This window comes from Bos indicus x Bos taurus, chromosome 19 (assembly GCF_003369695.1).
Source record: "Bos indicus x Bos taurus breed Angus x Brahman F1 hybrid chromosome 19, Bos_hybrid_MaternalHap_v2.0, whole genome shotgun sequence".
NCBI lineage: Eukaryota > Metazoa > Chordata > Mammalia > Artiodactyla > Bovidae > Bos > Bos indicus x Bos taurus.
This window is the reverse complement of record NC_040094.1, coordinates 7,028,439-7,052,652: the sequence shown is the minus strand read 5'-3', so window position 1 is coordinate 7,052,652 and position 24,214 is coordinate 7,028,439.

Below are 24,214 nucleotides of genomic sequence, written 5' to 3'. Positions count from 1 at the left end.
TCACCAGGCTCCTCTGTCCATGAAATTCTCCAGACAAGAACACTGGAGTGGGTAGCCATTCCCTTCTCCAGGAGATCTTCTTGACCCAGGGATCCAATCCAGGTCTCCTGCCCTGCATACAGCTTCTTTACCATCTGAGTCACCAGGGAGTCCTACGTATTTATTGAATCTGTGGTTATTTGTGTACCATATTTTTGAGCACCAGCTATATGCCAGGCATTGTGTAGCTTCTCGGACTGCTCAGCTGAGTTAGTTATAATGCAACATAAATAGGGTTACTGCTTGAATTCTGTGGATAATGAACAGCTAGGACTCTACACCATAACTCTAGCCAGAAATATCCCTGGTTCGTGTCATTTAAACTACGTTAAACTAGAGTGGAAAGATAGACACAAAGCCTTTCCTAAACCTTGGAAAAACAAAGGAAGCCTAGCATTAGCACTTTTGATGGAAATCGTCCTATCAAGGACTTTAATTAAATATTTGAGCCCTCTGGCACTGAGTGCGCACTAGAGCTCAGATTGTTGTGTTAAGGGGTGACACCTGGATGGCCTAGTTTCTCCTGGCTTTGAAGGTCACATGGCAGAAGTTTGGAGTTCAGTACAGTAGAGTATATTACAATTATCTTAAACACAGGCAGGTCCCCCCTCCTCTGGACCAAATGAACGTATATGGCATTGTGTTTATGACAGTGGAAGGAATATTGTGTTTTGATGTGCTTCTTTTTTTGGCCTGAAGATATCCCAAAAAATCCCCTCTGCTCGATGAAGAAATTTCTCAGGCCAGTGTTCAAGGTTCTGCTGTGTCTGATCCAAACAGATGTATCCAGCTTTCACTCTCAACCTGAAAACTCATATGAGGTAGCCAGACCACACGACTCCCTATCCTTGAATCAGGCTTCAAGTTCCTGCCTCCATGTACGTTCAAACTTCTATTTTCCCTCCTGCATAATGCCATCCTTTCCCTCTCCAACTCAAACATACCCAAACTCTGATTCTCATTAGAGCCCCAACTTAAGTGCAGCCTCTTCCTGCTGCTTCTGCTGCTGCTGCTAAGTCACTTCAGTAGTGTCCAACTCTGTGTGACCCCTTAGAAGGCAGCCCACCAGGCTTCTCCATCCTTGGGATTCTCCAGGCAAGAACACTGGAGTGGGGTGCCATTGCCCTTTCTGGCAGTCTCTTCCTAGAGGTTCCCATTTATCTGAAAGGAATTGCTTCTTCAAGAGTCTCTACCTATACAGTCTCTGATGGCAACTTTCATTTTCTACCACAATAATGCCATAAATGTAGGATCCTCTTCCAAAACTTCTTAGAAGTACATAATGTGTCATATGTGTTTAAACCCCCTGTGTGATGCCTAATAAAATGTCCTTCCCAGATTAGATACTCAACAGCAAGTGTTTGCTAAACAAAGAATAAAAATCAGAGAGCGTTGAGCAGTTTATCCAGAATTAGAGTTCATTTGTTTTCATCTCTTAAAAGTAAATTCTTTAGTTCTCACCTCTCCCAGAATAAGTCATCCTCCTTACCCTGCCCTACTGGGTGCGCCTGGTCCAGGTGAGTATTTACTACCTTTGTGCTTCTTCAGCTACACCTGGCCTTCCAAATGCTTAAAAAGTAAGCTTGTGAATTATTTCAGGCCACCAGGGGGCCTCATGCTGCTACCTGAGAGTCCCCAAAGAAACCCCATGGAATGACTTAAATTGTAAAGACTGAAATAGGATCATACTGGAAATAGTGATATCTCTCCTAGATGTGAGACGTTGGAGAAGATTCTCCCCTGAACCCACCCCTGCCTTCCTCCCCAAGTCACTTTGCAATGGCTAATTCTGGGTTCTTCTCGTAAGTACAGGAAGGTCTTGCCCTGTTGAGGGAGGCTCCAGTCACATTTAAAAGGTCTACACACTTGCAAGACTGTAAGGCACAGCCAAGTCCTGTGTACTGTGGCTCCCAACTCCCGTGAGGAGGATAAACCCAGACTTGAATCATGGTATCACAAGCATCTCATAACGTATGTCTGTAATGGTGAAGGTTTGTCTGTACAAATGGTTTGATTATCTAGTGATAAGCACATGTCAAATGCATGCATAAGCATGATGCAAGCATATATGTATTGAAGAGATAAACTGGCCGCACCCTGGAGCATCAGAAACCAACTGTATCACCTAGCAAAACATTTCCTAGACTTCACACATACCAGAATGCACAGGAACAACCTTTAACCCCATTGTGGGCCGCAAGTCTCTGCCCAGATGAGAACCACAGCCACCAGAGAAACTCTGCTTGCCCCACCTCACTATCTTAACTGATCTAGGGAATCTCACCTAAAGATGGCAGGGTCAGGAGGGTCATACAGGTGGCTAGGGCCACATAAGCCCGGGAGAGCCAGATCACAAGTTCCCAGACCTACCTCTCTGTTCCACCACCACCCTAAGAGACAGACAGACACACAGACAGAGATTGAGACCAGGGTTTGCCCTGTATTATGGTTCTGAACTTGGAAGTTCTGGTTATGAATCCCAGCTCTCCTATAAAACTAGTTTGATCTTGAGAGGTTAAGCCTTATCTTTAAAATAAGGTTAATTTTAAAGAAATGATTTAAGTTTTTCAACTATAATGTACTACCCTCTTGAAATAAATTGTTATTTATCTCTCTAATGTTAACCTCAGCTTCTTTCTCTATTTATTGCCTCAACATGCCATCAAGAATCAAGCAAACCCCTGTTTTGGTTAAATGACATTAATGAGTCACTTTAACCTTGACATTATCCACAAAAGCTTTCTAGAACCAAAATAATCTGGGGAAAACCCTTGTTCCAAAGGGAAAACCCCTTTCCAGGACAGAAATATAAAGAAAAGAAAAAAAAGTAAATTCCTTGTTCCTGATCTTTGGGCCTCAAGGGCATTAAAGTGACTTAAGGCTCATGTAAGGAATTTTCAAAGGTACTTTGTTTAAGCTTGACTTTCGCATTACTCTTTGACCCCGTATGTGATGGGCCTCAACTGTACCTGACATTACTCAGTATTCTCTGTCACACTCTGAGGCTAGAAGTGCACGTCCACCTTGCTCTCAGATAAGCAAACTACAGTTCCCAGAGATTAGTAGCTTATCCAAGTTTTCATGGCTGGTGGGCTTTGAGTCAGACCAATTTTCTGACCAGAGATTATAATTACCCCAGGTTTATACTTAGCTGTGGCTGATATCATTTCCAGAATGATAGGAAAAGGAGACCAAAAAGGTGTTCTAACACCTATTTTCAGAAAACTTTAAAGGATAATATGCATAGAGAAAAGTAGAATTTCACACACACCGACACACACACATACAGAACCTGTAGAGTCGGATGAATAAACTGAATACTGCAGGTCTCTCAAAACTCCCCTTGAGCCCATCCTGTCATTATCTCTCCAGGAGGAACCATCATCCTCGCCTCTGACACATGAGTAGCTTTGCCTAATCTTTCAGTTCAGTTCAGTTCAGTTGCTCAGTCGTGTCCAACTCTTTGCTACCTCATGAATCGCAGCAGGCCAGGCCTCCCTGTCCATCACAAACTCCCAGAGTTCACTGAGACTCACGTCCATCGAGTCAGTGATGCCATCCAGCCATCTCATCCTCTGTTGTCCCCTTCTCCTCCTGCCCCCAATCCCTCCCAGCATCAGAGTCTTTTCCAATGAGTCAACTCTTCCCATGAGGTGGCCAAAGTACTGGAGTTTCAGCTTTAGCATCATTCCTTCCAAAGAACACCCAGGGCTGATCTCCTTCAGAATGGCCTGGTTGGATCTCCTTGCTGTCCAAGGGACTCTCAAGACTCTTCTCCAACACCACAGTTCAAAAGCATCAATTCTTCAGCGCTCAGCTTTCTTCACAGTCCAACTCTCACATCCATACATTACATAAGTGGAAACATAGGATGTATTCCCTGTGCCTGGCTTCCTCAGTGAAATATTATGTTTGTGAAGTACATCCACACTGCTGTGTGTCATCACAAAGAACTTGGTCTCATTGCTGTGTAGTATTCATTGTATGAATACACCATCTTTTATCCTTTCTACTGTGAAAGGCATTCAGACAGTTTCTAGTAGTGTATCCATGTATGATGCGGGGGACACAAAACCAGCGCTCTGTGATGACCTAGAGGGGCGGGGTGGGAGGGAAGAGGAAGGGGAACTCAAGAGGGAGGGGACCTTGTTTGCCTGATGCTGCTTCTTGCTACTGTATGGCAAAAGCCATCACAGCACTGTGAAATAGTTATCCTCTAATTAAAAAAATAATTAAAGAAAATAGATAGTACCTGTGATAGCCAGGCTCCTGAGCGGCCTACTTCCTGTATTCACACGTCTCCTGCATTATCTCAGGATCTGTGTAACCAACAGAACGTGGCAGAAGTGATGGTGTGTCACATCCAAGATAACCATTTTGGAAGACGCGGAGGCTTCACCTTGGTGCCTCTCTTTTCCTCCCTTCTTTGGGGAAAGCCATATGCCACGTTGGGAGGACACTCAGGTCACCATCGAGAGGCTGTGCGGGGAGACACTGAAGCCTCTGGCCAGCGGCTGGACAGGAGCTCTGAGACCTGCCAGCCACTGCTCGAGTCACTGTGGAGGTGGATCTGTGGTCCCAGCTGACAGTTTGACCAAAACCTCCCGAGAGACCCTCAGCCAGGGTTGCCTTATGTGATTATATATGACTTGATTGGTCCTCAGCCCTCTTGTCACCGGAAAACAAAACAAAACAAAAAAAAGATGAATTTCACTTATTGCAAGAAGGAAATTGTACTGACAAACGCCATGGACCCCAGGCACTGCACACACTGTGCCTAATGGGTGAATTGACCCTTCATCCAGCTCAGTCATTCGCAGATTTCCGAGCCACAGAAACTGTGAGATAATAAATGTTTGTTGTTACAAGTCGCTAAGTTTTAGAGTAATTTGTTACTCAAGAAGAGATAACTAACATTGTGCTATTGTGAAATTTCTTCTACATGATTTTTTGCTTACATACATACACAACTCCTAGGGTGAGAAATACCAGCAGTGGGATCCCTGAATTAAATAAAGGATAGGTTGTGTTCAGCTCTAACTGCCACTTTTCTAAAAGGTCTGAATCGGTTTATCCTCCTACCAGCACTATAAGAGTTCTGGAAGCTTTACATCTCCATCAATATTTTTACACTTTCATCTTTTCCATTTTAGTCGTTCCAATGGGTATAACATTTGCTTTTCAGTATATATTTTAGAAAGGGAATGCTCCCAAGAACTTGGGCTGTGATAAGGCAGAGCAGGTTAGAAATGGGAGAAGAAATTAGAGTGTAAACATAAAACTTAGATCTGGGCTTTGAAAAAGCAAAGCAGCAAGAGACAAATTCTCAGGGAAGTGCTCTGAGACCAGGAAAGCAGACTGGAGACTGGAGTTTAACTCACAGTATGAACAACAGTATTTACTGGGCACTCAGTATACTCTAAGCATTACTCTCTGAGCTTTATTTGAATGCAGGCTCTCACCTGATCTTCACAACAACCCAATGAAGTAGGTACTATTATTACCTGTATTTTACAGATGTGGAAACTGGGGCACAAATTAAGCCAAGTAATTGAGATCATTCAGTAGTAGAGTAGGATCTACTACTTAACTGCAATGCCCGGACACCCAGGTACACAGTAAATTTTCAATACCTGATTCTTGAATAAAGTCCCAGCAGAAGCTGAGCCACAAAGAATCAAGAGTCCAAGCTAACACTGAGGACCAGCTCAATAGTTTGGACAAGCCAGGACTGAAAATGCAGATGACCTCTGAACCATCTGCCGCCAGAACTTGGGGCTGTCTGCCACATCTCCCACCACCAAAGCTGGTACTCTGATCCCTGGCCTCCTTGAGTTTCCTGCATGGAAAACTCAAAACTCTGAATATCAGCCAGCCTCTGCCTGAAACTGGGGGACAGGGTATGACAGAGTTCATAGCCGGAAAAGATAACACACTGTAGGGGGGACTGAAGATGAAGGCGATGACTTGATGAGATCGAGACTGGAAGAACAGTTAGCTAGGTTCGGGGAATAAGAGGGGGAACCGGGGTACTTCTAGAGGGAACCTTGGAATTGCAAGGTGGATTCTTCACCACTAGACCACCAGGGAAGACCCCTGCTTTTACCTATCTTAAAATTAAGTTTAAAGCATGGCTGATGTATGATTGAGTGAGTTTTTAAGACACTGAAAAGTACAGAAACTCTGAGAAAGTCAGTTTAAATGGGATGTTGGTAGAAAAACAGCAGTTTACCTTAGAAGTGAAATTGCAAACACTAAGAGAAAATGAGTTGACACAAGAATTTGTGTTAGGTCCTATCTGACAGGAACCCACACCCTCCAAATCCATATACATATTAATTTTTCGCTCTTTCAATCAGAGATTCCTTATGTTCAGTATGGTGGTGGTGGTGGTTTAGTCACTAAGTCATGATGACTCTTGGGACACCATGGACTTTAATCTGCCAGGCTCCTCTGTCCATGGGATTTCCTAGGCAAGAACACTGGAGTGGCTTGCCATTTCCTTCTCTAAGGGATCTTCCCAGCCCAGGGATCAAACCTATGTCTCCTTCACTGCAGGTGGTCTCCTGCAACTCAGGCAGATTCTTTACTGCTGAGCCATCAGGGAAGCCCCTATGTTCAGTATATCCTTATCCAAATGCATATATCTCAGAAAAACCTGAACACTATCATGCTATCTGATTAGAGGGCCAGTTAGCCTTTACATGGCACTTGGAAGTAGACGTAGCATTTTCACCTGCCTTGCCTTTCTAACTCCTTTCCATAAGTTCAATGAAATATTATTCTTATTTTCAGATGACGAAATGGGGGCTTGGAGAGGTTAAACAGCTTGCTTGTGACCCAACAGGTTAGGAATAAGACTCACACCCAGATGCAGGTCTTTGCCTTTCCATTCCATTTTGCCCCTGGGCTTTGGAGGCTCCTATAGGATGCCCACCCTTGGTTGGAGGTCTGTGTCACTGGTTGGCTGTTAAGGATGCTTCTAAAAAGCCTTATTTTTAAAAATGAATTGTTATTGGAGTATAGTTGCTTTACAATGTTGTGTTAGTTTCTACTGTGCAGCACAATGAATCAACTATAGAAAAAACAGTGTTAGTCACTCAGTAATGTCCAACTCTTTGTGACTCCCTGGACTGTAGCCTACCAGACTCCTCTGTCCATGGAATTCTCCAGGCAAGAATACTGGAGTGGGTAGCCGTTCCCTTCTTCAGGGGATCTTCTTGACCCAGGGAGGGAACCTGAGTCTCTTACATTGCAGGCAGATTTGTCACTGAGTCACCAGGAAAGCCCCACTTAAACATATATCCCCTCTTTTTTAGGAATTCCATCCCACTGAGGTCACCACAGAGCGCTGAGTAGGGTCTCATTAGTTATCTGTCTTATACAGTGTATCGATAGTGTATATATTATATATGTCAGTCCCAATCTTGCAGTTCATCCCACACCTCCTTCTCCTCTTAGTGGCCATACGTTTGCTCTCTCTGTCTCTATGACTGTTTTGCAAATAAGATTATCTATATTCGCTATGCTTTATTGTCTTTTCTGGCTGGACACAGACATTTTTAAAAAGTTAAGATGGTGAATTGAGATTTGCATCAACATCTAAAATAAGTACAGTTTAAAGTCATATAAAAATGACATTATTACACACACACAGATTTCACTAATCAGATCTTATTGCTGTTGAGGATTTTGTTTTGTTTCTAAATAATGGAAGCTTATGTCTCAACCAGGAGATCATTTTGATCAGTGCTTCCCAAATGGCTCTCCAAACACTGACTGCATCAGACCCACCTGGCAGCTCTACAGAGACCAGGATTCACAAGTGCTGACTCCAGAGATTCTGGTTCAGTAGATTCAAAGTGGGCCCTAGAATCGGTCCTTAAAAACAAACTGTTCCCAGGGAATGTAAATTAACAACCACAAAATGATACCATTTTATTTTCCAATAGATTTATAATGAAGTAGAGGATTTATAAATACAAGAATTGGTAAGGGTTAAGAATCAGGTAATACAGCCATATTTTATTAAAACTTAAATGTGTATGCTCTGTATCCTACTTCTGGAAATGCATGATAGTTAGAGATATAATAGAACTCATATTGAGGTTCTATTATATTTCTGACTTGCCAGAATGTAAACACATACACCAAAACAATTTTAAATGAAATATGGTATGTCTATATTATATATAAAAGTGAAAGTGTTAGTCACTCAGTCATGTCCAACTCTTTGTGACCCCATGGACTGTAGCCTGCCAGGCTCCTCTGTCCATGGAATTCTCCAGGCAGGAGTACTGGACTCAGTAAACCATTCCTTTCTTCAGGGGATCCTCTTGACCCAGGGATCAAACTCTGTAGCTAATAAAATGAATAAGGCAGATTGCTAGGTACACATATTAATTTAGAAGGATCTCTACAATATACTATGTGAAAAAGCTTTCAGCTAATATTTATCATCCAATACCATTCTTATGGGCTTCCCTGGTGGCTCACACAGTAAAGAATCTGCTTGCAAAGCAGGAGACCCAGGTTTAATCCCTGGGTCAGGAAGATTCCCTGGAGATGAGAATGGCTACCCACTCCAGTGTTCCTGCCTGGAGAATTCCATGGACGGAGGAGCCTGGCGGGCTACAGTCCATGAGGTTGCAAAGAGTCAGACATGACTGAGTGACTAACACTTTCACTTTTCACCATTCTTATAAAATACACTGTAAGTATAAACGAGTTCATTTAAGCAAAGAAAAATTATAGAATGTCATTAAGTGCATGTATACCACTGGGGTATTATTTTATTTTTATTTATTTTTATTTTTTTATTTTATTTTTTAACTTTAAGACAAGTTTTTCTTTAGAATCCTCTATGTTGTTTGAATTATTATAATGAGCAATCATTAGAATAAAGAATGAGGAGGGAGATACGGTTTTACTTGGAGAAACACAACAAACATTTTACAAATAAAGCACTTATAAATGAGTCTGGTATGTGACAATGCTAGGGAATTACTGAGTCATGCCAGCATGCCAGCTCCCTTCTAGGATGAAGTTCCTCTCTGTTTATTCATTCACTCATTTGCCCAGTATTTACTGAGCACTCATATTGAGGTACTGAAAATGTAAGCAGTGAAAAGAAATGTTTTGTGGTTCAATTAAGTCTGGTTCAGGTATTCAGGCATAATTCTACAAAAAGAGTAAAAGCATATAGGGTCAACTTCCCAGTCTGTGTTTAACCTCATACATTTGGATTCCAGTACCAAAGGAAATGATTCCAGTATCAGTAGAAAGGGAACGCAATGTCTATAGTAATTTGGAATGCATACCTGTAAGAATCTTGAGTGTAAAATTAATGGGAGTTCAAGACAGTCTATTGATTTCCTCTTCCTTTCTAAGTTAATAACATGTTTATAGGCCATAGCCTTATTTGTGTTTTGGTCTCAATGCATTCCTTGTGGTGCTATGTTGATAAATTAAGGAATCTTTAATGATTCAGAATATTCACTCAGGAGGCAACCATATCCTAAAAATACTCGTTGCCTAGGAACCCTGAATAGTAATAGAGAGAAACTAGGCAGGGACATTGAGAAAGTCCTTTGTGCTATTTTAACAAGGACCATCCAGCCTTGAGTCACAGTGGCTCTGATACTCAGAGCTCATTGGGAACTTTAGGACACATCCAAAAAAAATAGAATTACACTTTTGCTCCATCTCAGCCTCCTATTGAGAAAAGAAAATACAGATGATTTTCCATTTCAAGTTCAAATACAGAATGGACTTGAACTTGCTTGACTGGGCTATGTCTTGCTTGACTGGGCTAGTTAATGAGAGTTCAGAGACTGGCAGCCTGCCAGACATAAATCAGTCATGATCACATTGTCCTATGAACCCAGAAAAAGAAATAGAAAAGAAGGAAGGGATAGAGCCAGAAAAGTTGTAGGTTTGGGTAAAGTGTGACTGTGAACACTTGTATTTTGAGTGTCCGGCACACACTGCTTTCCTATAGAGAGTGGCTAGTCCAGAGCGAAAAGGGATATTTGGAGGCAAGATTTGTGTTGCTTCACTTCTCTGCAACTAGACTCTATAATAAAAGTGCTTGCCTCAGAGCACATTTTAGCACTCTCACAGTTCTAACTTAATCATGGCAGGAAGCTCTCCTGCTACTGGGAGAGCAAGTTGCGTCACTAGGAACATCTGACTCCAGAATCCAGTGTCAATCATTTTGCCTAAGGTCATTAAAAAATACTAGGGTATCACCTTACAACATAAAGACTTTGCCCAAATGACAATTAAGGGGAAACACATAGCATGATAAATCATTGAACAGGTGGATTAAAGAAATGCCTCTCCTGTGCAAAATGAGATGTGTGATTGACAGTCATAAATCCAGCCTCTGGCCATGTTCCTACACAGCCCAGGGCTTCTAACCAGTCAGACTGCTCTATTTTTTCAGTTTGCCTTTCTTGGTGGTTCAAGGAGTCTCTGGCTTCACGGAATCAGACAAGCTGTAAAGAAAGGCAGCACCTCAGGAGAAGTTCCTGAGAGCAACTTTCAAAGAACGCCTGCCAGTGAGGGGTCTCAGGGCTTGCCCCCTGGGTGGGATAACGTTTTGGATATGGTTTATGCAGAATGAGGTCTGCTGTGGATCAAATGGCAAGTCTGACTGCTTGGTGTGACTTCAGAGATGCCATTTGACTCGCTGGTGTAAAGTACAACCTGAACGTCACCTTTCATATAGGGTCTCATATTTGAGTTTTAAGCATATTTTCCTCCCAGACCAACAATAATTCTCCCAAAAGGGTACTCAGGCTGCTGATCTACCAAGTCATTCACAGCAAGGCAAACAGCTTTGCTTATGGATATCCTGGAAACATTCAACACCAGAAAGTTCCAGTATCCTCTACTTGGTAACCTCCCATCAGTAGATGCTTTTCCAATAGCAGGGAAAGAAGAGAGAGAGAGAGAGAAAGAATGAGAAAAGGAAAAAAAGAACACGGTGACTTTTACAAAAGAGCCACCATCCTAGTTTCTAGTTGCAGTCCAGCGGCAGAATATGAAGTTCCCAGTAAAAATACAACACTCGGACTTGCAACTCCTGCTACCGTGACATGTTTTTAAATGGTTATGAAAGGAGTCTGGGAATTCAGACTGGCAAAGGCCAAGGTTCCCGGGCCACTTGGTGGATAGTATTTGAGATTCGCCAAGCAGAAAGACCCCTGTTTCCCCAGCTGTGTCGGGTAAAGAAGATGAGACAAGTTGGGACAATGAAAAACGCAGAGGTGCCAGATCTCCCACCTCCTAAAACAGAAAGGCTAACCATGCTAGAATTGTGCAGAGCAGAATGTGAAAACAAGAGATTCTTTTTAAAGAAACAAAATTGAGGGAAATTTCAAACATATACTAAAACAAGAGAGAATGGTATGATGAACACCTAGGTACCCATCAGCCAACTTCAATAACTGCCAGCTCATGGCCATTTGGTTCCTTCGTACCCTTCCCCCAATCCCCATTAAACACCAGATTATTTTGGAGTAAATCCCAGACAATATGCAATAGATGCTTTAGAAGGTAAACTCTTACACGGTTTATGACTTGATTAGTTAGTGCAGTTAAATGCTGTAGAAGACCAATTAGGATAATTCATCTGGGATAGATATTCTAAGAAAAGTTCCCCTGAACTTTCATACTAGCTAAAATCTGGTTTCATGCTAGTTTTATAAAACTTGTGTTAGTGGTTCTCTCTGATGGCAGGTGAACAGCAGAGCTGTTAGGAGGTGGAGGTTAGAAGAAATAAAGGTGGAGTGTAACTGAGAAGGGTGCTGACCCCAGGAAAGGGTGCAAAATGCAGCTTGAGATCACACGGGGCATAGAAGAACACATAGAGATCAGAGAGTCTCTGCCGGTTACTACATGGTCTGCTGCCAAAGCCGTTCTTTGATCTTCATCCTTCAGACCTTATTATTAATCTCCCCAGAGGGCTGCCCTTTCCCTCCTCACATACTCAATCCAATCCGGAATCACGAAAGGGCAAGGAAGGTTGAGGCTGAGCATCTGATCATGTCAACCCGCCTCTGCTGCTCTGTATCTCCACCTTTTAGCCCTTGCTACCTCATCTATGTGAAGCAGAGAAGTGGAAGCAAGACACTCAAGACTCAGCAGAAGTCCATGTGCAGTGTGTGTATATGCAAATACAGATTTGGCAAAGACATACATTACAGATGCTGCTTAAGAAGGTTTTATAGTAATGGGATATAGATTAATCACAAGGTTAATCCTTTGCAGCATCTCACCTCTCCCTGCATTTAATTACATCTTGATAAATGAAAAGGGCTTTCCTAGTGATTCAGTCCAGAGAAGGCAATGGCACCCCACTCCAGTACTCTTGCCTGGAAAATCCCATGGACGGAGGAGCCTGGTAGGCTGCATTCCATGGGGTCGCAAAGAGTCGGACACGACTGCGAAACTTCACTCTCACTTTTCACTTTCATGCATTGGAGAAGGAAATGGCAACCCACTCCAGTGTTCTTGCCTGGAGAATCCCAGGGACGGGGGAGCCTGGTGGGCTGCCGTCTATGGGGTCACACAGAGTCAGACACGACTGAAATGACAGCAGTAGCAGCAGCAGTGATTCAGTCCATAAAGAATCTCCCTGCAATGCAGGAGACCTGGGTTCAATCCCTGGGTGGGGAAGACTCCCTGGAGAAGGAAATGGCAATGCATGCCAGTATTCTTGCCTGGGAAATCCCATGGACAGAGGAGACTGGCAGACTACAGTCCAAGGAGTCACAAGAGTCAGATACAACTTAGTAACTAAACCACCACCACTTGATAAGTGAAAACTATATATATATATACACACACATATATGCATATATTTCTAAGTTACAGATATATAACTCAGTAATATATATATGTATATTCACAGTTGTATATATTCAATTCAATGGATTTTTAGAGGTTAAAGTGTTTGCCTGGGATGCAGGAGACTCGGGTTCGATCCCTGGGTCGGGAAGATCCCCTGGAGAAGGAAATGGCAACCCACTCCAATACTCTTGCCTGGAAAATCCCATGGAGGGAGGAGCCTGGTGGGCTACAGTCCATGGGGTTGCAAAGAGTCAGACACGACTGAGCGACTTCACTTTCACTTCACTTTACTATAAAACAAACACTGTTGTAAATGCTGGGGAAAATAAAAAGCTGAATAATAAATGATTATTAGGCTCAAGGAGGTTGCATGTAACAGATTCTTAAGGTAAGTATCCATGTGGCCATAATGCCACATAAGAAAAATACAAGAAACGAAAACAAGAGTGAGTGGCAAAAAATGTTATCAGAAGATTATGAAGGTGCAAAAGAAGAAACTGTCGCTTGTGGATGGGAGTGGGGAGAGGAATGGTAAAAGGCACCTTGGAAGAAGTGCCATTGACATGGACCTTGAAGCTGGGGCAGGGACAGTTGGTGACATTGGAGTTGAGGAGAGGAAAGCATTTCAGGAGGAAAGAAAGGTGAAAGGAAAGGGAGATATATGAATATAAGTGGGATGTGTTCAGGGGACTGCACACACGCCACATTGGCAGGAGGAGAGCAGGATATAAAAGGCAGGTTGATTGCATCAAGGGAAGCAGCCGAGAACTTCAGAGGGAGTTAATGCACAGAACCTGAAGCAGGATTACCTGATCCTAGCTCTGACCCCGAGCTGAGTGATCTTGGGTAAATCACTGAGACCTTGAAGTTCAACATCTTTGTCTGCGTAATCAGAGTATGAACAGTGCCCATCTCTCGCCATTGTTGTTTTGTTACCCTGTCCGTGGGGCACAATGAGGTTTCCTGGCTAATGTGGGAGGGGCAAGGCCACTGAACACACAGTTGTGCTGGGGAAGGGAGCAGGGTGTGGACGGCAGCCATAATCTACCACCCCTGACATGAGCTCATCCAGACAGGTCTGAAGCCTGGAACTACTCAAGAGGAGGGGATTCTTCTGGAAGCTTGCTTTTCCGTTGCTGGCAGGACAACAGAGCTTTGCCTGAGTGGAAAGCACATTCACAATCCCAGGGAGTCTGAGCCAGCAGGAGGTTCAGCCTGCAGGTTCCAGCCTGGAGAGGGACCCACGTTCTGAAAGCTATGTCGGGGCCTTCCGCTTTTCAGTTAGTTTGCCTTATGACACAAGCAGCTCTGTCTTTAGGACCTGGAGTGTCTTTAGCTCTGCTCAGGACCTGGAGTGTTTTCCAGTTGAAAAAGTCTCAAATGTGGAAAGAAAAAGGGGGTGTGGGAGTGTGTGGGGATTGATGGGAGCTGACAGCACTGGGACGGATGGGTCAGCTCTCTGCTCCGTCCCCTTTCAGGGTTATGAGAGCCTTTCCTCCTGGAAGGGGTGGAGTGGGAGCCGATGCCAACTGAGTGGTCACAACTGGGTGTCTCTCCCTTCCTGGAAGGCCTGGCGACATCTCTCCTACCATTGTGATTAGGAAGAAAGCATTCACAAGGATGATTATCTAATCAGGGAATTAGCCTTAGTTCATGAGGAAAGCATGAGGAGATTCTTAAAAAATCTAATAGAAAAAAAAAGGAAAAGCCTGTATCAGGAAACAGCACCAGTAATCACACCCTGATTATTACACACAAACATTATTAAGATTTGGGGCAATTATTTGTAAACAATGATCCAATATAATTGGCAGGTATTTATCTTGAGCACCTACCCTACTGTACTTTAAGCTGCCTGTTTCTCCTATTTGATTCTTCCCTTCATGTCACTGTACTGATTTCTCTGTTATGGTTTAGGGGCCATCTGATTCCAAATTCCCTGTGGTGCTTGTTAAAAATTTAGACTTCTGAGTACCTCCGTAGATCTATGGCATCAGAATCTACAGGGAATGAAACCAAGGAATCCGAATGTAAAATATTTTTTTTAGGAAGCTTTCAAGCATATTTAAAAGAAAAGAGAAAAATATAATGAAACACTGACCATGGATTTAGCACCAGCTTTAATTATTATCAACTCGTGGCCAATGCTATTTGATTAATATCCTCTCCCTAAATTATTTTGAATATTTCAAAGTAAGTTTCAGATAGCATATCATTTCATCTGAAAATATTTGTGTGTATCTCTAAATAATAAAGACTTTTAAAGACTAATTTAGAATTTTTTTTAATTTTTTTAATTTAGAAGTATTACAATTATTAGCATTATTACAATTATTTCTTTAAAAATTAAGAATATTTTCTTTGTATCAAACATCTAGTCAGTATTCATATTTCCCATGTTGCCTCACAATTTTTTGAATCAAAACCTGAGTAACTTTCCTACATTTCAATTGGCTGATACATCACCTAGTTTTTTTTCTTCCTCTATCACCCGTTTCCCTCTCTGCTTCTTATTTGTTGAAGAAATTGGGTTATTTGTCCTATAAAGTTTGCCAGAGTCTGTATTTTGTTAGTTATATTATTGTGGTATAACTTAACCCCTATATTTTCTTTAATTTCTATAATAATGTTCTCTAATAATTAGTTTTATAATTTATTATATACTTTACTTATAATTATATAACAATTAATAATAATGTCTTAACTATTATGGAAAGGTAAAGCCTTGATCAAATTCAAATGTGCTGCTTTTGTCGAGAATTCTTCCTTGGTGGTGTGAGGTATCAAATCCTTTCATACATGTCTGACTGTGTTTTCATAATATTCATAGCTATTGATGAACAGTATTTAGTTCCATTAACTCACTGGGGACTCTGATTCTTTATTTCTAAAGCAATCCAAGTACATTTTACACACCTTAGAACTCAAGGATTTTGCTTTAGTTCTTTTCCCATTCTGCTTGTGCAATTATCTTACAGAAAAGCAAATATACATTCACCCCCTAACAAACTTTCTAATAACAGATTGAGGCCAGCAAGACAACCTTTGGCATGTGAGAAGACAACATTAGTATTGTATTATCATAACTTTAAAAAATTAATTATGAAATTCATATAATTAGTACTTCATACATGAATCCATCAAAATACTAGATAAGATTATAATTCAGTTCAGTTCAGTTCAGTTGAGTCGCTCAGTCGTGTCTGACTCTTTGCGACCCCATGAATTGCAGCACGCCATTTAGGTGAACATATATTTGGGCAGAAGCTCAAACAAATGTGATGGAATGCATGATCAAGAAGGCTAAGACACTGTCACCTGGAGGGTGGAGCCCACACGACTGAACTCACCAGACAGGCTCCATTCCTCCAGCTTGATTTCCCACCACTGTCCCTCCCTCACATGCTATGTCTAGTAGACACATAGACACATTGGACTTCAGTCATTGTTCAATATTCCGTATTCTTTCTCACTCCATTGCCACTGTACATGCTGGCTCTGTGCCTGTACTGCCTTTTCTCCAGTTCAATTTCTGTCAATCCCTCTGCACTGAAGCTTAGCACAAGGACGTTCCCCTTCATGCCTCAGTGAACATACTACGTATCTTCATTCTGGCTTTTATCTTTGGGAAATGTAATTGTTCCTTATATGTTTGCCTTTTACTAAGCATGGCATCAGCGTAAGCAGAGGGCCTGTGACTTTGGGCTCTGTATATTTTACCTCTGTGTGTTCCTCTCTGCATTCGTAGCTCAGGATCTGTCTCATAGGGCACAGATGATCAAGAAAACAACAGGGGAGAGAGTGGGTGGGATGAATTAAGAGAGAGCACTGACATCTATACACTAAAATAGATGGCAGGCGGGAAGTTGCTGGAGTTCAGCCCGCTGCTCTGTGATGACCTGGAGGGGTGGGATGTGGTGGGGGTGGGAAGGAGGTTCAGGATGGGTAGAGTGTGTATGCTTATAACTGATTCATGACATTGTACAGCAGAGACTAATGCAACATGGTAAAGTGATTATCTGCCAATTAAAAATCAATTTAAAATACAGAAAAGTAACATTTGAGCTTGATATGGAAAAAACAGACTGAAGTTAGAAAGGCATTCTATACGCAGAGTTAGCATAGCAAAGAGACAATGGTGAAAACAGCGAGGTGCTTCGGGGGATATAGATCAGTTAGGATTCTTAAGATTGAAAACAGAAGAAATTGCCCATCTGTAAGAACGATGATGGAAATGTACTGGAAAAACATCAGTAGCATACAGAATCACCAACAAGTTGGAGGACTAGGCTTAGAAAAAGGTAGGAATCAAACATACTCCCAAAAGCCTAGAAGCAAGCAGCATAATAGTATTTCAGCAAAAATAATCTAGTCAAGACCCTGCAACAACTGCCAGAGGACTCAGCCAGTGCCCCTACCACCAGTATAAGTGAATTCCAACTGCTTCTCTGTCTCTGTATCACTCACTTTCTAGTCATTGTCCTGCGTGGGAGCATCTGATTGGCTAAGCCGAAGTTTGTGCTCATGTCATAGAAGCAAAGAGGGAAGCTGCTGCTGCTGCTGCTGCTGCTGCTAAGCCTCTTCAGTCGTGTCCAACTCTGTGCGACCCCATAGATGGCAGCCCACCAGGCTCCGCCGTCCCTGGGATTCTCCAGGCAAGAACACAGGAGTGGGTTGCCATTTCCTTCTGCAGTGCATGAAAGTGAAAAGTGAAAGTGAAGTAACTCAGCCGTGTCTGACTCTTAGAGACCCCATGGACTGCAGCCTACCAGGCTCCTCTGCCCATGGGATTTTCCAGGCAAGAGTACTGGAGTGGGTCACCAGTGCCTTCTCCAAAGAGGGAAGAAATGGTGCATTTGACCCTTATTATTCCCCCAAATAAGAAGGCAGTGTGGTTGAATTGTGGGACAGCCAAAAATAAAAGTACACTTTACTTAAAAAGTAAGTAAATTAGATTGACAGTAAAGCAAATAATTCATCTATGGGAATGGTGAGGATAAATCTTGAAAGATAGGTAAGAATCAATTAGTATAGTTCCTCACTAAATTTCCAGGCAAAATAATTTAGTATTTATGCTGTAGACAATGGAAGAACTCCTGAGGTTTATCTATAGAGTAATACTAAATTAAAGGAATTATTTGGATGATTAAAGTGATCTCTTTTGGAATGCTGAAGTAGACAGGAAGACACTGAAAGAAGGGAGATCAGTTAATGAGTATTTGCAATACTTGAGGTTCCAGAGATGAGCCATTAATCCACAGTCTAGAAAAGTTGAATTGGAGCCTCAAATATCAAAGATAAAAGCAGATGCTAAGTCTGGATCAGGAGACAAGCATTGCAGATGAGAAAAAAATAAAAGAGAGACTGGGGACCAGGCTTAGGGAGTCTCCAAGGAATTTTGTTAAGTGGATTCATGCTCTCTGCACCTGTTTTTTTGGATTTAGACACAAGTACTTCTACTCCTATCTGGGGATACCTTGAGGGTATCTATCTTATGGCCTCTGCCAGGTATCAGTGGAGTTTGGGATAAAGGCTAGGTAAGAAAATGAGATGAATAATAGACTGTTGGTTTTACTAACAAAAATATGGAGGGAAATGAGAAGGACAGAGTTGATAGAAAATGGTAACTTCCATTAGTCTAGCTACATAGAGTCTGAGATACTAAAAAGGCTTGCATGTGGAGACATCTACAGGAAATTGGAAATGCAAGTTCACATCTCGAAAAGTGGCTTGGGGTGCAAGATCGATGACCCTTCAGATTCATTCCTTTCCTCTGATATTACACCACTGGCAAGATATACTTACTGCTTAACCATGGAGGCAAGAGTAGAAGTCAGTCATTTAGATACTGGGTCATATCATGGAACACATACATCTTTACCCAAAATGTCCCTCCTGACCTGTAGAACATCTTTCAAACTCTGAAGCTAGCTACCCCAGCATCCCTGCTAATATGAAGGGAACTTTCTAAGGACTTCTGCAAATGCTTCATTTGCAGAATGCTACCTGAGCCATATCAGGATAAGATGGTGATCATTTGTATCCAAGAAGATGCCCACAGATTGTTCTTCTATCCAAAGTCATCTTCCCCAGCTGCCAGCTCCATTTGCAGATTTTTGGCCTTAAGATCTGGTAATCCAGGCCCATCACATTCTGACTCAGTTTACCTAGAATCATAAAAAGTACAACTCTCCCTCTCCCAACAGTGTTATATTTTCCAGTGTTTCCTTCCTGTGTGTTGCCATGGTATTTGCACACAGCTCCACCTCATTGCTAGTAACACTGTAATACAATTTACCCACATATGTGTCTGTCTTTCTTGCTTGTCTATGGGCTCCAGGAAGGCAGCAACTTGCTTATATGCACTGTCCTTCCCCTCTCTTTTCTCTTTCTGTATAGTGGGAGGCGGGGTTTCCCAGGTGATGCTAGTGGTAAAGAACCAGCTTGCCAATGCAGGAGACAGAAGAGACACAAGTTTGATGCCTGGGTCGGGAAGATCCTCTGGAGGAGGGCAAGGAAACCCACTCCAGTATTCTTGCCTGGAGACTCCCATGGACAGAGGAGCCTGGCGGGCTACAGTCCATTGGGTCACATAGAGTCAGGACACAACTGAAGTGACTTAGCAGCAGCAGCATAGCTGAGGGCGGGAATGGGGGCAGAAATTAGGTGCTCAAGGAATTCTCAATTGTGTGTGTGCTCAGTCATGTCTGACTCTTTACAACCCCATGGACTGTAGCCTGACACGCTCCTCTGTCCATGGAATTTTCCAGGCAAGAATACTGGAGTGCCATTTCCTTCTCCAGGGCACCTCCTGACTCAACATCAAACCCATGTCTCTTGTGTCTCCTGCATTGGCAGGCGGGTTCTTTACCACTGAGGCCCCTGGGAAGCCCGTACAACAGCCTCAGGGTTGCTAAAGCAACTGCTCAGCCTGAGGCAACAGACAAAAAACATTTGCGTCATTATTTGCTCTATCAGCTCGGTTTTACTGAGGGGGAAAAGTCATTAGCACATTGAAAGATCAGACACTTATACAATTGCAAGCCCTGTTTGAAAAAAAATAAGTTCTCTAATTTTAACCTGGCTCTTTACATCCTTGTGGATGGAATATTAGACACAGTGCTCTGTTTCTGCTTTTCCCAACTCCTGCTTCCACAGTCAGATTGCTAATCTCCCTGAGACCTTTCTTGCTGGAGCGGTCTGAGGTCCTGACAGTGCTCCCTGACGCCATGGTCCCAGGGGCATGTCCTTCCTTTCATTTCCCAACCTCAGAGTTTCAGCTGGGAGTGGAGGCTTGAATTAAGCACCTTTGAGAAGCACTTGGAACCCTGGAACCTGAGCAGGGAGTTGCTTATACCAGCTGAAACAATCACAGGATCCAGACTGGAGACAGAGGAAAAAAAAAAAAAAAATCCTCTGCCCCATTCATCTGGCTCTCCATTCAGCCTGGGGTGGTGCAGGGCTGCTTGATTTGTGAATCTAGTTAGCAGCAGCATTCCTGGAAAACTGGCCCATTGCTGAGCTTTCTCGTGAACTTCATCCACCTGTCATGCTGGGCCTTGGAGGGGAGCCAGGACAGGCAGGAAATAATAGGCTGCAGGATACTGGTGTGTGTCAGTGGCCCCAACCCTCCCATTCCTGAACACAGATGAGCTAGAAGCCTGGGAGGTTTCACCACAGTGAGGATGGGCTCTGGAGGCCACAGAGAGACTGGTGGGGGCGGTGGGGGTGGGGGCGGGCCCAGAAGGGATGACAGAACTTTCAACTCTCAGTGGCCCCTCTTTGGGACTGCGGAATCATCTCTGCAGGGAAGTGGCTCTGGCTGTTGCTCAGACACATCCTTTGTTCTCACTGACCTCATCCTGCACACATCAGGCCCAAAGGAGAATGTCTGGGTCCTTCCCACCTCCACACCCCCCTCCCTTGGCCTCTCTAGTGGGTCAGAGAATGAGCTACAATGACATCAACTGGCTAGAATTACATAAAACTTCCCTTTTCAACTCCCAGACTCCTGGATTCATACTTTATTTTGTTTTTAATTTCCAAATGATTTCCCTTTGTCCAGCTGGGTTTCCCCCCTCCCCACCCCTATCTCCGTCAATTTTAATTTCCTATTTTCCATTAGCAGGTTTCAGGCAATGAGGTGGAAGAAACATGGATTCTCAAGGAGCTCTAACTCGTGAAGACAGCCGACACTGGGCAAGTTGGAAATATTTACTCTAGAAGCAAAGAACTCTTGGGTGTCTGGTGGGGTGGTATTAACACAGCATTGAGTCTGTTGTTCTGAAAAGAAAGGGATTGCAGACTGTCCTTCTCATGAGCCTTCTTATAGCCAATCCCACTAAGGGTGATGAAGGTGGAGAAAATAGTCATTTACTTGTGTATCTGGATTCTGGAGACAGACTACCTCCAGCTGTCATTCACAGATTTGAAATTATCAAGATTTCAGACCAGAGTGTCTCAGATTCTAGTGTGTCTATGAATCACCAGGGGATCTTGTTGCGGGTGAGTGTAGGGGCTGAGAGCTTGCATTTCTAATTGGCTCCCAGCCTATATAGATGCAGGGCTTCCCTGATGGCTCAGCTGGGAAAGAATCTGCCTGCAATGCAAGAGACCCAGGGTTTGATCTCTGGGTAAAGAAGATCCCCTGGAGAAGGGAATGGCAACCCACTCCAGTATTCTTACCTGGGAAATCCCATGGACAGAGGATTCTGGTTGGCTACAGTCCAGGGGATCACAAAGAGCTGGACACTACTGAGTGACTAATTCTTTGTCTATATAGATGCAGCTAGTTCTCAGGCCACAGTTTGAGTAATAAGGCTATGTTTATCTTGATACTCAAACTGGCATTTCGCTTACCTGATAATTTGCTTTTGGGAGATTTATCCCAAAGGAACATGGATAATAAAACTATATTGAGGCAGGAAGTTTTCATCTAAGAAGGAAGATTGTGTAATGGAAAGAGCACTAATTGAGAGCAAAGAAACCAGGGCTGTGTTCCAAGTTATGCAACAAGCTAACTGCATGCATTTGGATAAGCTATAATCTCTCTGCACTCCAAGGAAGAGGTTAAATTAGGTTGGTGAGTTCCCAGGCTTTTCATATGGGGTGGATGTTTGGAAAACTCTTGTCCACTAAATACATTGCAAACAACAGAATAACCTGTGTGATCCTGTTGTAAACGAATGGATAATTTTCATTTATCCTTTTGAAATTTAGAAAATGTGTCAGAGCATAAATAGGAACGACGGTTTGGCCACCTCTGGATTTGATGTTGTTCAATGTTCTTTCTTAACACTGACATCCTATGATCCCAGTGACAGGCATAAAAAAGAACAAAGAATAGATTTTCATTGTGTATAAAGCATGAATTTCTATCAGCAAAGTTAAGGTTAGTGCTTAATATGTTCGTTATTGGGAAGGTTTCATGCTGGATGTGTCACTGAGGGAAAACACTGAATCTTTTTCCCTAAAAATCATTAGGAAAGAGTAGAAAAGCAGAAGTGACTGTGTGACTATGAATGTTCTGAGTGATACCTGCCTCATGTTTCCCAGTTAGAAACCCAGAAGGAGATAGGGGGCACACTCAAGTCAAGATGAATGATTTGAGGAAGGTCCATAAAGGAACTATTTTCAAAGGTATGGGCGGGCTTCCTCAGGGATAGGAACCATCCAAGACCTAAGGTGTGTAAGAAGAGGCAGTTATGAAATTCTAGAAGACGTATTTGTAGAGGTGGCCAAGTGAGTGGAGAGTGGCCAGCTGGGAGCAACTGGCAGGAAGAGAGGTGGGAAATAACACAAGGAGCTCACTCTCTTCCCTTCAACATCCTGAAAGCATGACCTAGTGACCACACCCATGGAACCAGAGGGGTTCCTGCAGTCAGTTCCTTCCTGGAGCAGAGGAAAGAGCGAGTAGGGAGGTAGGGTTGGAGAATGGGTCTGGAGGAGAAACTGGAAGGTACTGGACACACTTATGAAGCTCCTTGTGGACAAATGATTGATGGCACAGATATTCTGTTTATTTCAGCTCAGTTTTGCCTTCAGTTGAGCTACTAAGACAGAAATATCATCCAACTGTGTTTTCCTTCGGAATTCCAAAAAAGTTTAATTGTCAAAATCTAAAAATATAACAGTTAATAATATTCCAACAGCATTCCCATCTATCATTTTATTTATCCTTGTCATTGTTTTACCAAATGATATTTACACACGAACCATATCTCCTTAGTTTATATTGTCTTCTCATTGACAAACTAACAAAATCTCCAAACATTTCTTATCATTGCCTTTTTCTTTTGGTTTCTCTTTTTTTCTCTCTCTAGATTGTGCTTTCTCGTTCCATATGAGTTTACTTTTCTAATTACTTGTCCTTTTCTTTTTTCATGTTGATGGGTTTTAGCATTTCTGCTCTCTTAGGTAAGCTTATGGAATAATTAGGAATACTTATACTCTAGATATAAGTTCTTTGTCAAATATATGGAATCAAAATATCATTTCCCACTGTCTTCCTTTTAACTCTCTTATAGTATCTTTTGATGAACACAACTTCTTAATTTTAATAAAGCCCATTTTTCACTAGAGTTTTTGTGGAAAGTTTAAGAAGTCTTCATCATGAAAATCATGGAGATATTTTTCTGTTATTGTCTGCCAACTCTACAAGTTTAGCCTTCACACTTAAGTCCATGGTCTATCTAGCATTTCTGTTGTATATTGCGTAAGGTAATAGTTCTTTTTTAAAATGGATGTTCAGCTGGCCTTTTCTATTTATCCGATTAGTAATTATTCCTCCCACAGCAGTGCATTGCCACCTTTGTCATGGACTAGATGATTGCACGTCACATGCTGATCAATCACTGGATTTCCCATTCTGCTCATTATTTTATATCCTTGTTCCAATATCAAGCTCTCTTAATTCCTATAGTTTTTTAATACACCCCATATATAGTCTCCAATTTTGTGCTTTTTAAATATTATCTTAGTTCTTGGCCCTTTGCATTTTCAAATATGCTTTTCAATGATATGGTCAGTTCAAAAAAAAAAATCTAGACGTCTGATCAGAATTTATAGACTCTGTAGATTAAACTGGAGAGAAATTGTTAGATTATTGAGTCATTTGACTCATGATTATCAAATGTGCTTATATTTATTTGTCTTTAAGACATTTTTCTAAAGATTTTTACATGTGATTTGGTATCAAGATTACACTGTCCTCATTAAGTGAGTTGGGAAGTTTTCACTCTTTATCTATTCACTGGGAAAATTCTGTTTCTCTTGCACATATTTCTGGTAGCATTTGTGTGAGTACTTGGCCTTTTTG